The following is a 12,457-nucleotide window of genomic DNA, read 5'->3' as shown; positions in this document are numbered from 1 at the left end:
GCCAACGGCAGGCTCAGGACTGGAGTCCAGTAAACATAGCCGCCCTGGGCCTCCCGAGTGGCGCAGTGGTCGAAGGCACTGCACCGCAGTGCTAGCTGTGCCACTAGAGATCCTGGTTCGATTCCAGGCTCTGTCGCAGCTGGCCGCGACCGGGAGACCCATGGGGCGGCGCACAATTGGCCCAGCGCCGTCCAGGGTAGGGGAGGGTTTGGCCGGCAGGGATGTCCTTGTCCCATCGCGCACTAGCGACCCCTGTGGCGGGCCGGGTGCAATGCACGCTGACTCAGTCGCCAGGTGTACGGTGTTTCCTCCGGCACATTGGTACGGCTGGCTTCCGGGTTGAGCAGGCACTGTGTCAAGAAGCAGTGTGGTTGGGTTGTGTTTCGGAGGACGAACGACTCTCGACCTTCGCCTCTCCCGTGTCCGTACGGGAGTTGTAGCGATGGGACAAGACTGTAACTACCAATTGGATACCACGAAATTGGGGAGAAAAAGGGGGTAAAATACAAAAAAAATAACTATAGCCGCCCTGAGACCAGAAGAAGCAGGAGGTCGATGCAGCCACTGGATGAGCATCACAGCCGGAAACACTTGGTTGTCACTGCTTAATTATACAGTCAAAACTGAGCTGATGGTAGAAAACACATCCTGTTGTGTATGTAGTCTTTTTCCACACTCAGCGATCTCACCATTCTTACAGTATTCGGTAGAGGCCAGCATTAATGACACTGTGTACACTGGAAGTGCTCTTATCAAATGAAACTTCATGGGGTCAACCTTCACAGGGTAATACTATGAAGGAAAAATGCATTAATGGTGATTTGTCATCAACAAGAAATATGAGAGATTTGATTGTAAACATTGGTGCACCAAAATTATTTTAGAACCTAGACACCGTGTACCAGAACCTATTCTAATCCAACCCCGGCGAACCCCATTCCGAACCTGCCATTGTCACAACCCAAGTAATATCTCCATACCAAGATCTAATGAATATTTTTTTTTTTTTTTTTTGGGTCATTTTAGCAGACGCTCTTATCCAGAGTGACTTACAGGAGCAATTAGGGTTAAGTGCCTTGCTCAAGGGCACATCGACAGATTTTTCACCTAGTCGGCTCGGGGATTAGAACCAGCGACCTTTCGGTTACTGGCACAACGCTCTTACCCACTAAGCTACCTGCCGCCAATCTTCCCAATAGGATGTAGCTGGATAAATGGAACAAGCACTTCTAATGGGCCCGGTAAACTGAATGTGGGGCACACAACTATTTGGACAGAAACAGACGATCGCTCTCCACATCAATATGGCTCAGCCACGTTTACTGATCATTATTGGATCTGTGGTGATAAGGCATACCTTTGTCATGACTCTCCCTGGGTGAGGATCAAAGGTCTCATATCAGCTTGGCAAATGGCCGACAACAACCAGACCCTCTTACCCACAGGGGGGGCTGTGCTGGTCTTGACACCTTAATACTGCCATAAATTAGAGATAGGAGAATCTATCTCTGGCCCTCTAGTATGGTGAAAGGAATGTCCTTTGTTTCAGAGACTTTTTCCGCCCAAAAACTTCAACATCCAACAATGAACATTGGGACAATATATTTCAACATCCAAACATTGGGAATGATGAGAAATGGAATATGGAAAATGAATGTCTATTTTGTGATGTCATTAAAAATGGTATAAAGGCATTATAACTAAAACATTGTAACTTGAAGAGCTTTTACACTGTGTATATCAGGTTTACATCCTTCCCGAGGAGCGCAGTGGTCTAAGGCACTGCATCGCAGTGGTCGCTGTGCCACTTGAGATCCTGGTTTGAGTCCAGGCTCTGTCGCAGCCGGCCGCGACCGGGAGACCCATGGGCGGCGCACAATTGGTCCAGCGTCGTCCAAGGTAGGGGAGGGTTTGGCCGGCAGGGATGGGGGCCAGTATGAAAAAAATAACATGTATGCATTCACTAACTGTAAGTCGCTCTGGATAAGAGCGTCTGCTAAATGACTAAAATGTAATGTAAAATGTAGAAAATATCAAGGAGGAAGACAATGTTTTCATGAAGATAGGAATGTCATTTTAGCTTTCTAACAAAATCATAGTGATAATAATACTTTTGCCTCGTAACTAGCCACGCCCGAGGGAGCTCAGAGAGCGTGTCAGTATGACGGAAACGCCCCTCTTTACCGGAGTGCATAAAAGACTGAGATAAGAATGATCAGATCAGACTAGACGGACCCCAAGCAGCAGCTTTTGTCCATATTGGTCCCGACCCTGAAAATCAACACGAGGTGAAGACGACAAAGTTGCCTCCACTAACAATCAACGTTACGGCTGAGTAGCTGTTCTAAGTACTGTATCTAAGAAGGTGAATTTAAGTGGGACCATCCTGTTACTCTCTTCAAACCATCGTCTACTACACTGCTCTCATCACCCCACATGGGGATCATCGACACGGCTGATTAGCCATCCTCAGAAGACCACTTCCAGAACGAGTGAAAGTAAACAGACAACTAAGGTGTGTTGGGTCATTGCCCTTTTGAAAAACAAAATGATAGTCCCACTAAGCGCAAACCAGATGGAATGGCGTATCGCTGGCTCTCATATTTATATACTGACGTTCCTTGGAATACATACTTAAAGACCACAGTAGTGACTAAAGACACAATGAGATCATATGAATCACACACAGGTACTGAAGGCAGTGACAGATGGATGTGTATGCTACAGTACCAGAGGCTGCTGTGTGTAGAAGAGTCCCACACAGACAGTCTAGTTGAGTCACCTTCATTCCTGAAGAAGACAATTACATTCATCATAAAGACAATGACTAACATAACTTGAAACCAGGAAAGCAATACCGTAGCATCACTTCCACAATAACAATGGGATAACATAGTAGAACACATTTCAAAAGCAAACTAGCCGATACATTTACCTGGTTCAATCAGTGCTACTGAGGCATTGCAGCCTTGTCTGATAAATGTACTAGTGTTCTGTGATTAAACTATTGTGACGTGATCAAACTACGTTATTTTTCATTCTATTCCTTGGAACAATAACCTGTTCAACTGCATAGCTGCACACAACTGTTTCACAGTGAGCTCAGAATCAGATAACGTGGCTGTGAACTCTGGGGGGTGAGATTTGGCTTTGGATTCCTAGCCTGGCTGATGTCCAGATCATGTGACACAGCGAGAGAAGCTGTGCCCCACTGGTCTGGGAACCCTGTCGTAATAATTCAATATTCTAGTTGTCTCAGAGAGTGGAAGCATTGATTAGTTCTCTCAAAAAGTTTTTTCCCCCTTCTGGGGTTGAGACCTCTTGCTCTTTGGATGGGTGTTGGGTGAAGTTGCCCCTAGACACTGTGAACCCAACCTCGTCTCAGAGTAAAACATATTATAGTTTACTCAAATCCATGCCACTCCATTTATATAGTATGATGTATTACTTTATGTTAGGTTACATTACTGGACTAGATGTAACATAGTAAAAGAAAATCCAGGACACTGAAATTAGTATAAGTAACGTTTGAGATGGTTCCATAAGACAGATGGTTACTTAAGGCAAAAATGAAAGGAGGGTGGTTGGTTGAGGTGGACGTATAGTTATTTTTTGCTAATGGACTATTGAATAGACTACTGAACATCTGTCTCCCTCTATGTTTTGAAGTTGTAATTGTTTTGATCCCACAAGAACAGTTACAGGCCGGAATGTTGGAGACACATTTCCTGACTTTCAGTCTCATTATAAATGTTTCTGTTTTGCCTAATTAGAATCAGGAAATATTGATTTATTGATTATAAGTATGAATATTGCATTATGAATTATAGAGTATGGTTTTGGGGGTTTCTATTATTTTATTCATGGGTATTTGAAAGCAATATGGAGCTTCAGTGTCCATGGGAGGCCCCGGTGCACAACTGAGCAAGAGGACAAATACATTAGAGTGTCTAATTTGAGAAACAGACGCCTCACAGGTCCTCAACTGGCAGCTTCATTAAATAGTACCCGTAAAACACCAGTCTCAACTTCAACAGTGAAGAGGCGACTCCGGGATGCTGACCTTCAGAGTTGCAAAGAAAAAGCCATATCTGAGACTGGCCAATAAAAATAAAAGATTAAGATGGGCAAAAGAACACAGTCATTGGACTTTTTCTTTGCAACTCTGCATAGAAGGTCAGCATCCCGGAGTCGCCTCTTCACTGTTGACGTTGAGACTGGTGTTTTGCGGGTACTATTTAATGAAGCTGACAGTTGAGGACCTGTGAGGCGATTGTACCATTTTTCTTTTTAACAGTATATAATATTACTATAGGGTGGATGCCTACAAATACACTGTAGTATACAGTGCCTTGCAAAAGTATTCATCCCCCATGGCGTTTTTCCTATTTTGTTGCATTACAACCTGTAATTTAAATTGATTTTTATTTGGATTTCATGTAATGAAACAAAAATGACTTGTTTAACAAAATTCGAAAAAATAAATACCGGAAAAGTGGTGCGTGCATATGTATTCACCCCCTTTGCTATGAAGCCCCTAAATAAGATTGTGTGCAAACATTTACCTTCAGAAGTCACATAATTAGTTAAATAAAGTCCACCTGTGTGCAATTTAAGTGTCACGTGATCTGTCACATGATCTCAGTATATATACACCTGTTCTGAAAGGCCCCAGAGTCTGCAACACCACTAAGCAAGGAGCACCACCAAGCAAGCGGCACCATGAAGACCAAGGAGCTCTCCAAACCAGTCAGGGACAAAGTTGTGGAGATGTACAGATCAGGGTTGGGTTATAAAAGAATATCCGACACTTTGAACATCCCACGGAGCACCATTAAATCCATTATTAAAAAATTGAAAGAATATGGCACCACAACAAACCTGCTAAGATATTATTATTATCTTATTATTAATTATATTCATATTATTAGACATCTTATTATTAAGCACCAGTGAACAATAGGTCACATTCATTTCATATATTTAGAATGTGCAAAGGCATCCTTGAAAATGTATACAGGATGTCACAAACCCAAAAATAAAACACACAAAACAGAAAATTAGAAATAAAATAAATAATATTGCTCTTTACCTGTGAGCCTTAAAGGGGCAATCTGGGATTCAAACAACTAAACGGCCGCCCACCACTTTCTTCTGTAAACAGCTGAGGGATGGAGCTGGAGAAATTAAACCACTCAAACTCAAAGATGGAGCAAGGATGGATACAAGGACTGACCATCCACAAGATCAAAATGATAGTTTTAACCATGTTTTGAAGCTATACAGCGTTACTTACCAATTACATTGTTTATAAGCAATGTAGTGAAACAAGCTGATCATTTGGGTTCTGATGGGGTAAGACATTTGAACTAAGCTCATGAGGGATTTATACGTTCAATTCTTCAACAATCAATGGCTATATATCATTAATTTAAGGTAAAAAAATGGATGTACAGTGGGGAAGAAAAGTATTTAGTCAGCCACCAATTGTGCAAGTTCTCCCACTTAAAAAGATGAGAGAGGCCTGTAATTTTCATCATAGGTACACGTCAACTATGACAGACAAAATGAGGAAAAAAAATCCAGAAAATCACATTGTAGGATTTTTTATGAATTTATTTGCAAATTATGGTGGAAAATAAGTATTTGGTCAATAACAAAAGTTTCTCAATACTTTGTTATATACCCTTTGTTGGCAATGACACAGGTCAAACGTTTTCTGTAAGTCTTCACAAGGTTTTCACACACTGTTGCTGGTATTTTGGCCCATTCCTCCATGCAGATCTCCTCTAGAGCAGTGATGTTTTGGGGCTGTGGCTGGGCAACACGGACTTTCAACTCCCTCCAAAGATTTTCTAAGGGGTTGAGATCTGGAGACTGGCTAGGCCACTCCAGGACCTTGAAATGCTTCTTACGAAGCCACTCCTTCGTTGCCCTGGCGGTGTGTTTGGGATCATTGTCATGCTGAAAGACCCAGCCACGTTTCATCTTCAATGCCCTTGCTGATGGAAGGAGGTTTTCACTCAAAATCTCACGATACATGGCCCCATTCATTCTTTCCTTTACACGGATCAGTCGTCCTTGTCCCTTTGCAGAAAAACAAATCAAATCAAATTTTATTGGTCACATGCGCCGAATACAACAGGTGCAGACATTACAGTGAAATGCTTACTTACAGCCCTTAACCAACAGTGCATTTATTTTAAACAAAAAAAGTAAGAATAAAACAAGAACAAAAAAAGTGTTGAGAAAAAAAGAGCAGAAGTAAAATAAAGTGACAGTAGGGAGGCTATATATACAGGGGGGTACCGTTGCAGAGTCGATGTGCGGGGGCACCGGCTAGTTGAGGTAGTTGAGGTAATATGTACATGTGGGTAGAGTTAAAGTGACTATGCATAAATACTTAACAGAGTAGCAGCAGCGTAAAAAGGATGGGGTGGGGGGGCAGTGCAAATAGTCCGGGTAGCCATGATTAGCTGTTCAGGAGTCTTATGGCTTGGGGGTAGAAGCTGTTGAGAAGTCTTTTGGACCTAGACTTGGCACTCCGGTACCGCTTGCCGTGCGGTAGCAGAGAGAACAGTCTATGACTAGGGTGGCTGGAGTCTTTGACAATTTTGAGGGCCTTCCTCTGACACCGCCTGGTATAGAGGTCCTGGATGGCAGGGAGCTTTGCCCCAGTGATGTACTGGGCCGTACGCACTACCCTCTGTAGTGCCTTGCGGTCAGAGGCCAAGCAGTTGCCATACCAGGCGGTGATGCAACCAGTCAGGATGCTCTCGATGGTGCAGCTGTAGAATTTTTTGAGGATCTGAGGACCCATGCCAAATCTTTTTAGTCTCCTGAGGGGGAATAGGCTTTGTCGTGCCCTCTTCACGACTGTCTTGGTGTGTTTGGACCATGATAGTTCGTTGGTGATGTGGACACCAAGGAACTTGAAGCTCTCAACCTGTTCCACTACAGCCCCGTCGATGAGAATGGGGGCGTGCTCAGTCCTCTTTTTTTTCCTGTAGTCCACAATCATCTCCTTTGTCTTGGTCACGTTGAGGGAGAGGTTGTTGTCCTGGCACCACACGGCCAGATCTCTGACCTCCTCCCTATAGGCTGTCTCAACGTTGTCGGTGATCAGGCCTACCACTGTTGTGTCGTCGGCAAACTTAATGATGGTGTTGGAGTCGTGCCTGGCCATGCAGTCATGGGTGAACAGAGAGTACAGGAGGGGACTGAGCACGCACCCCTGAGGGGCCCCCGTGTTGAGGATCAGTGTGGCAGATGTGTTGTTACCTACCCTTACCACCTGGGGGCGGCCCGTCAGGAAGTCCAGGATCCAGTTGCAGAGGGAGGTGTTTAGTCCCAGGATCCTTAGCTTAGTGATGAGCTTAGAGGGCACTATGGTGTTGAATGCTGAGCTGTAGTCAATGAATAGCATTCTCACGTAGGTGTTCCTCTTGTCCAGGTGGGAAAGGGCAGTGTGGAGTGCGATAGAGATTGCATCATCTGTGGATCTGTTGGGGCGGTATGCAAATTGGAGTGGGTCTATGGTTTCTGGGATTATGCTGTTGATGTGAGCCATGACCAGTCTTTCAAAGCACTTCATGGCTACAGACGTCAGTGCTACGGGTCGGTAGTCATTTAGGCAGGTTATCTTAGAGTTCTTGGGCACGGGGACTATGGTGGTCTGCTTGAAACATGTTGGTATTACAGACTCAGTCAGGGACATGTTGAAAATGTCAGTGAAGACACTTGCCAGTTGGTCAGCACATGCTCGGAGTACACGTCCTGGTAATCCGTCTGGCCCTGCGGCCTTGTGAATGTTGACCTGCTTAAAAGTCTTACTCACATCGGCTACGGAGAGCGTGATCACATAGTCGTCCGGAACAGCTGGTGCTCTCATGCATGCTTCAGTGTTGCTTGCCTCGAAGCGAGCATAGAAGTGGTTTAGCTCGTCTGGTAGGCTTGTGTCACTGGGCAGCTCGCGGCTGTGCTTCCCTTTGTAGTCTGTAATAGTTTTCAAGCCCTGCCACATCCGACGAGCGTCAGAGCCAGTGTAGTATGATTCAATCTTAGACCTGTATTGACTCTTTGCCTGTTTGATGGTTCGTCGGAGGTCATAGCGGGATTTCTTCTAAGCGTCCGGGTTAGAGTCCCGTTCCTTGAAAGCGGCAGCTCTACCCTTTAGCTCAGTGCGGATGTTTCCTGTAATCCATGGCTTCTGGTTGGGGTATGTACGTACGGTCACTGTGGGGACGACATCATCGATGCACTTATTGATGAAGCCAGTGACTGATGTGGTGTACTCCTCAATGCTGTCTGAAGAATCCCGGAACATGTTCCAGTCTGTGCTAGCAAAACAGTCCTGTAGCTTAGCATCTGCGTCATCTGACCACTTTTTTATTAACCGAATCACTGGTGCTTCCTGCTTCAGTTTTTGCTTATAAGCAGGAATCAGGAGGATAGAGTTATGGTCAGATTTGCCAAATGGAGGGCGAGGGAGAGCTTTGTATGCGTCTCTGTGTGTGGAGTAAAGGTGGTCTAGAGTTTTTTTCCCTCTGGTTGCACATTTAACATGCTGGTAGAAATTAGGTAGAACGGATTTAAGTTTCCCTGCATTAAAGTCCCCGGCTACTAGGAGCGCTGCATCTGGATGAGCGTTTTCCTGTTGATTAATGGCCTTGTACAACTCATTCAGTGCAATCTTAATGCCAGCATTGGTTTGTGGTGGTAAATAGACAGCTATGAAAAATATAGATGAAAACTCTCTTGGTAAATAGTGTGGTCTACAGCTTATCATAAGATACTCTACCTCAGGCGAGCAAAACCTCGAGACTTCCTTAGTATTTGATTTTGTGCACCAGCTGTTGTTTACAAATATACAGAGACCGCCACCCCTTGTCTTACCAGAGTCAGACGTTCTGTCCTGCCGATGTAGCGTATAGCCTGCTAGCTGAATGTTATCATTGTTGTCGTTCAGCCACGACTCCGTGAAACATAAGATATTACAGTTTTTAATGTCCCGTTGGTAGGATAACCGTAATCTTAAATCGTCAATTTTATTCTCAAAAGATTGAACGTTGGCTAATAGGATTGATGGGAGAGGCAGTTTACTCGCTCGCCGTCGGATCCTTACAAGGCACCCGGATCTGCGTCCGCGATATCTCCGTCTCTTCCTCACGCGAATGACGGGGATCTGGGCCTTGTCGGGTGTCTGTAGGATATCCTTCGCGAACGCCTCTTTGAAGAAACAGCCCCAAAGCATGATGTTTCCACCCCCATGCTTCACAGTAGGTATGGTGTTCTTTGGATGCAACTCAGCATTCTTTGTCCTCCAAACACGATGAGTTGAGTTTTTACCAAAAAGTTCTATTTTGGTTTCATCTGACCATATGACATTCTCCCAATCCTCTTCTGGATCATCCAAATGCACTCTAGCAAACTTCAGACGGGCCTGGACATGTACTGGCTTAAGCAGGGGGACACGTCTGGCACTGCAGGATTTGAGTCCCTGGCGGCGTAGTGTGTTACTGATGGTAGGCTTTGTTACTTTGGTCCCAGCTCTCTGCAGGTCATTCACTAGGTCCCCCCGTGTGGTTCTGGGATTTTTGCTCACCGTTCTTGTGATCATTTTGACCCCACGGGGTGAGATCTTGCGTGGAGCCCCAGATCGAGGGAGATTATCAGTGGTCTTGTATGTCTTCCATTTCCTAATAATTGCTCCCACAGTTGATTTCTTCAAACCAAGCTGCTTACCTATTGCAGATTCAGTCTTCCCAGCCTGATGCAGGTCTACAATTTTGTTTCTGGTGTCCTTTGACAGCTCTTTGGTCTTGGCCATAGTGGAGTTTGGAGTGTGACTGTTTGAGGTTGTGGACAGGTGTCTTTTATACTGATAACAAGTTCAAACAGGTGCCATTAATACAGGTAACGAGTGGAGGACAGAGGAGCCTCTTAAAGAAGAAGTTACAGGTCTGTGAGAGCCAGAAATCTTGCTTGTTTGTAGGTGACCAAATACTTATTTTCCACCATAATTTGCAAATAAATTCATTAAAAATCCTACAATGTTATTTTCTGGAGAAAATTTTTCTCAATTTGTCTGTCATAGTTGACGTGTACCTATGATGAAAGTTACAGGCCTCTCTCATCTTTTTAAGCGGGAGAACTTGCACAATTGGTGGCTGACTAAATACTTTTTTTCCCCACTGTACCAATCCTGGATTGCCCCCGTAATGGCAGATCATCTGAACACACAGGACTGGGTTTCCCCTAGACACTAATCAGAAATAGTAGGGTTTGAAGGCCCCATTTCTCCCTCCAATGCCATTCATTAAGACTTGTGGTATATATTATTTAACAGTAGTTAACCCCATGATGATATGCTTTGTACCAAATGGCACCCCATCCCCTATCTAGTGCACTACTTTTCACCAGGGCCCAGCATCTGCATTGCTTGCTGTTTGGGGTTTTAGGCTGGGTTTCTGTCTAGCACTTTGTGACATCTGCTGATGTAAAAAAGGGCTTTATAAATACATTTGATTGATTGATTGATTGGTCAATAGTAGAACACTACACAGAGCATTGGGAAAGTATTCAGACCCCTTGACTTTTTCCACATTTTGTTAACATTACAGCTTTATTCTAAAATGGTTTTATTAAAACAAATTCTTCATCAATCTACACACCCCATAATGACAAAGTGAAAACAGGTTTTTAGAAATGTTGGCAAATGTATGACAAATAAAACACAAAAATACCTTATTTATATAAGAATTCAGACCCTTTGCTATGAGACTCGAAATGTAGCTCAGTTGCATCCTGTTTCCATTGATCATCATTGAGATGTTTCTACAACTTGGAGTCCACCTGTGGTAAATTCAATTGATTGGACATGATTTGGAAAGGCACACACCTGTCTATATAAGGTCCCACAGTTGACAGTGCATGTCAGAGCAAAACCAAGCCATGAGGTCGAATGAATTGTTCGTAGAGCTCCGAGACAGGATTGTGTCGAGGCACAGACCTGGGGAAGGGTACCAAAACATGTCTGCAGCATTGAAGGTCCCCAAGAACACAGTGGCCTCCATCATTCTTCAATGGAAGAAGTTTGGAATCACCAAGACTCTTCCTAGAGCTGACTGCCCTGCCAAACTGAGCAATCGGAGGAGAAGGGCCTTGGTCAGGGAGGTGACCAAGAACCCAATGGTCACTCCTACAGAGCTCCAGAGTTCCTCTGTGGAGATGGGAAAACCTTCCAGAAGGACAACCATCTCTGCAGCACTCCATCAATCAGGCTTTTATGGTAGAGTGGCCAGACGGAAGCCACTCCTCTGTAAAAGCCACGACAGCCCGCTTGGAGTTTTCCAAAAGGCACCAAAGGACTCTCAGACCATGAGGAACAAGATTCTCTGGTCTGATGAAACCAAGATTGCACTCTGGCCTGAATGCCAAGCGATACGTCTGGAGGAAACCTGGCACCATCCCTATGGTGAAGCATGGTGGTGGCAGCATCATGCTGTGGGGATGTTTTTCAGTGGCAAGGACTGGGAGCCTAGTCAGGATCGAGGGAAAGATGAACGGAGCAAAGTACAGAGAGATCCTTGATGAAAACCTGCTCCAGAGCGCTCGGGACCTCAGACTGGGGCGAAGGTTCACCTTCCAACAGGACAACGACCTTAAGTACACAGCCAAGACAACGCAGGAGTGGCTTCGGGACAAGTCTCTGAATGTCCTTGAGTGGCCCAGCCAGAGCCTGGACTTGAACCAGATCGAACATCTCTGGAGAGACCTGAAAATAGCTGTGCAGCGACGTTCCCCATCCAACCTGACAGAGCTTGAGAGGATCTGCAGAGAAGAATGGGAGAAACTCCCCAAATACAGGTGTGCCAAGCTTGTAGCGTCATACCCAAGAAGACTTGAGGCTGTAATCATTGCCAAAGGTGCTTCAACAAAGTACTGAGTAAAGGGTCTGAATACTTATGTAAATGTGATATTTCAGTTTATTTGTAATACATTTGCAAACATTTCTAAAAACCTATTTTTGCTTTGTCATTACGGGGTATTGTGTGTAGATTGATGAGGGAAAAAAATTATTTAATCAAGTTTAGAGTAAAGATGTAACTTAACAAAATGTGGAAAAGGTCAAGGGGTCTGAATACTTTCTGAATGCACTGTATAGACAATATGGTGCCTTTTAAGACGAAGTCACACTCTGGATGAACAACACAAACATATATCATATAAATATTGTTATAATAGACCAATATGTTATGTAAATAATATACAATACATTCATTGGATTTATGAGGAATTTCCATGAACCAAAAATAACTAAACACACATTAAGAATAAATACATTAAGATAAAATCGCCATCTTGAAAAGAAAAACAGGAAATGGATCTAAGACCACTGGAAGAACGAGGCAGATGACTGGACTTCGCAGGTCAGTGTGGTTCAGTCTTAGACCTC

The sequence above is a fragment of the Coregonus lavaretus genome (assembly GCF_964263955.1).
Source record: "Coregonus lavaretus genome assembly, contig: HAP1_SCAFFOLD_1540, whole genome shotgun sequence".
NCBI lineage: Eukaryota > Metazoa > Chordata > Actinopteri > Salmoniformes > Salmonidae > Coregonus > Coregonus lavaretus.
Note: the sequence above shows the minus strand (reverse complement) of the source record.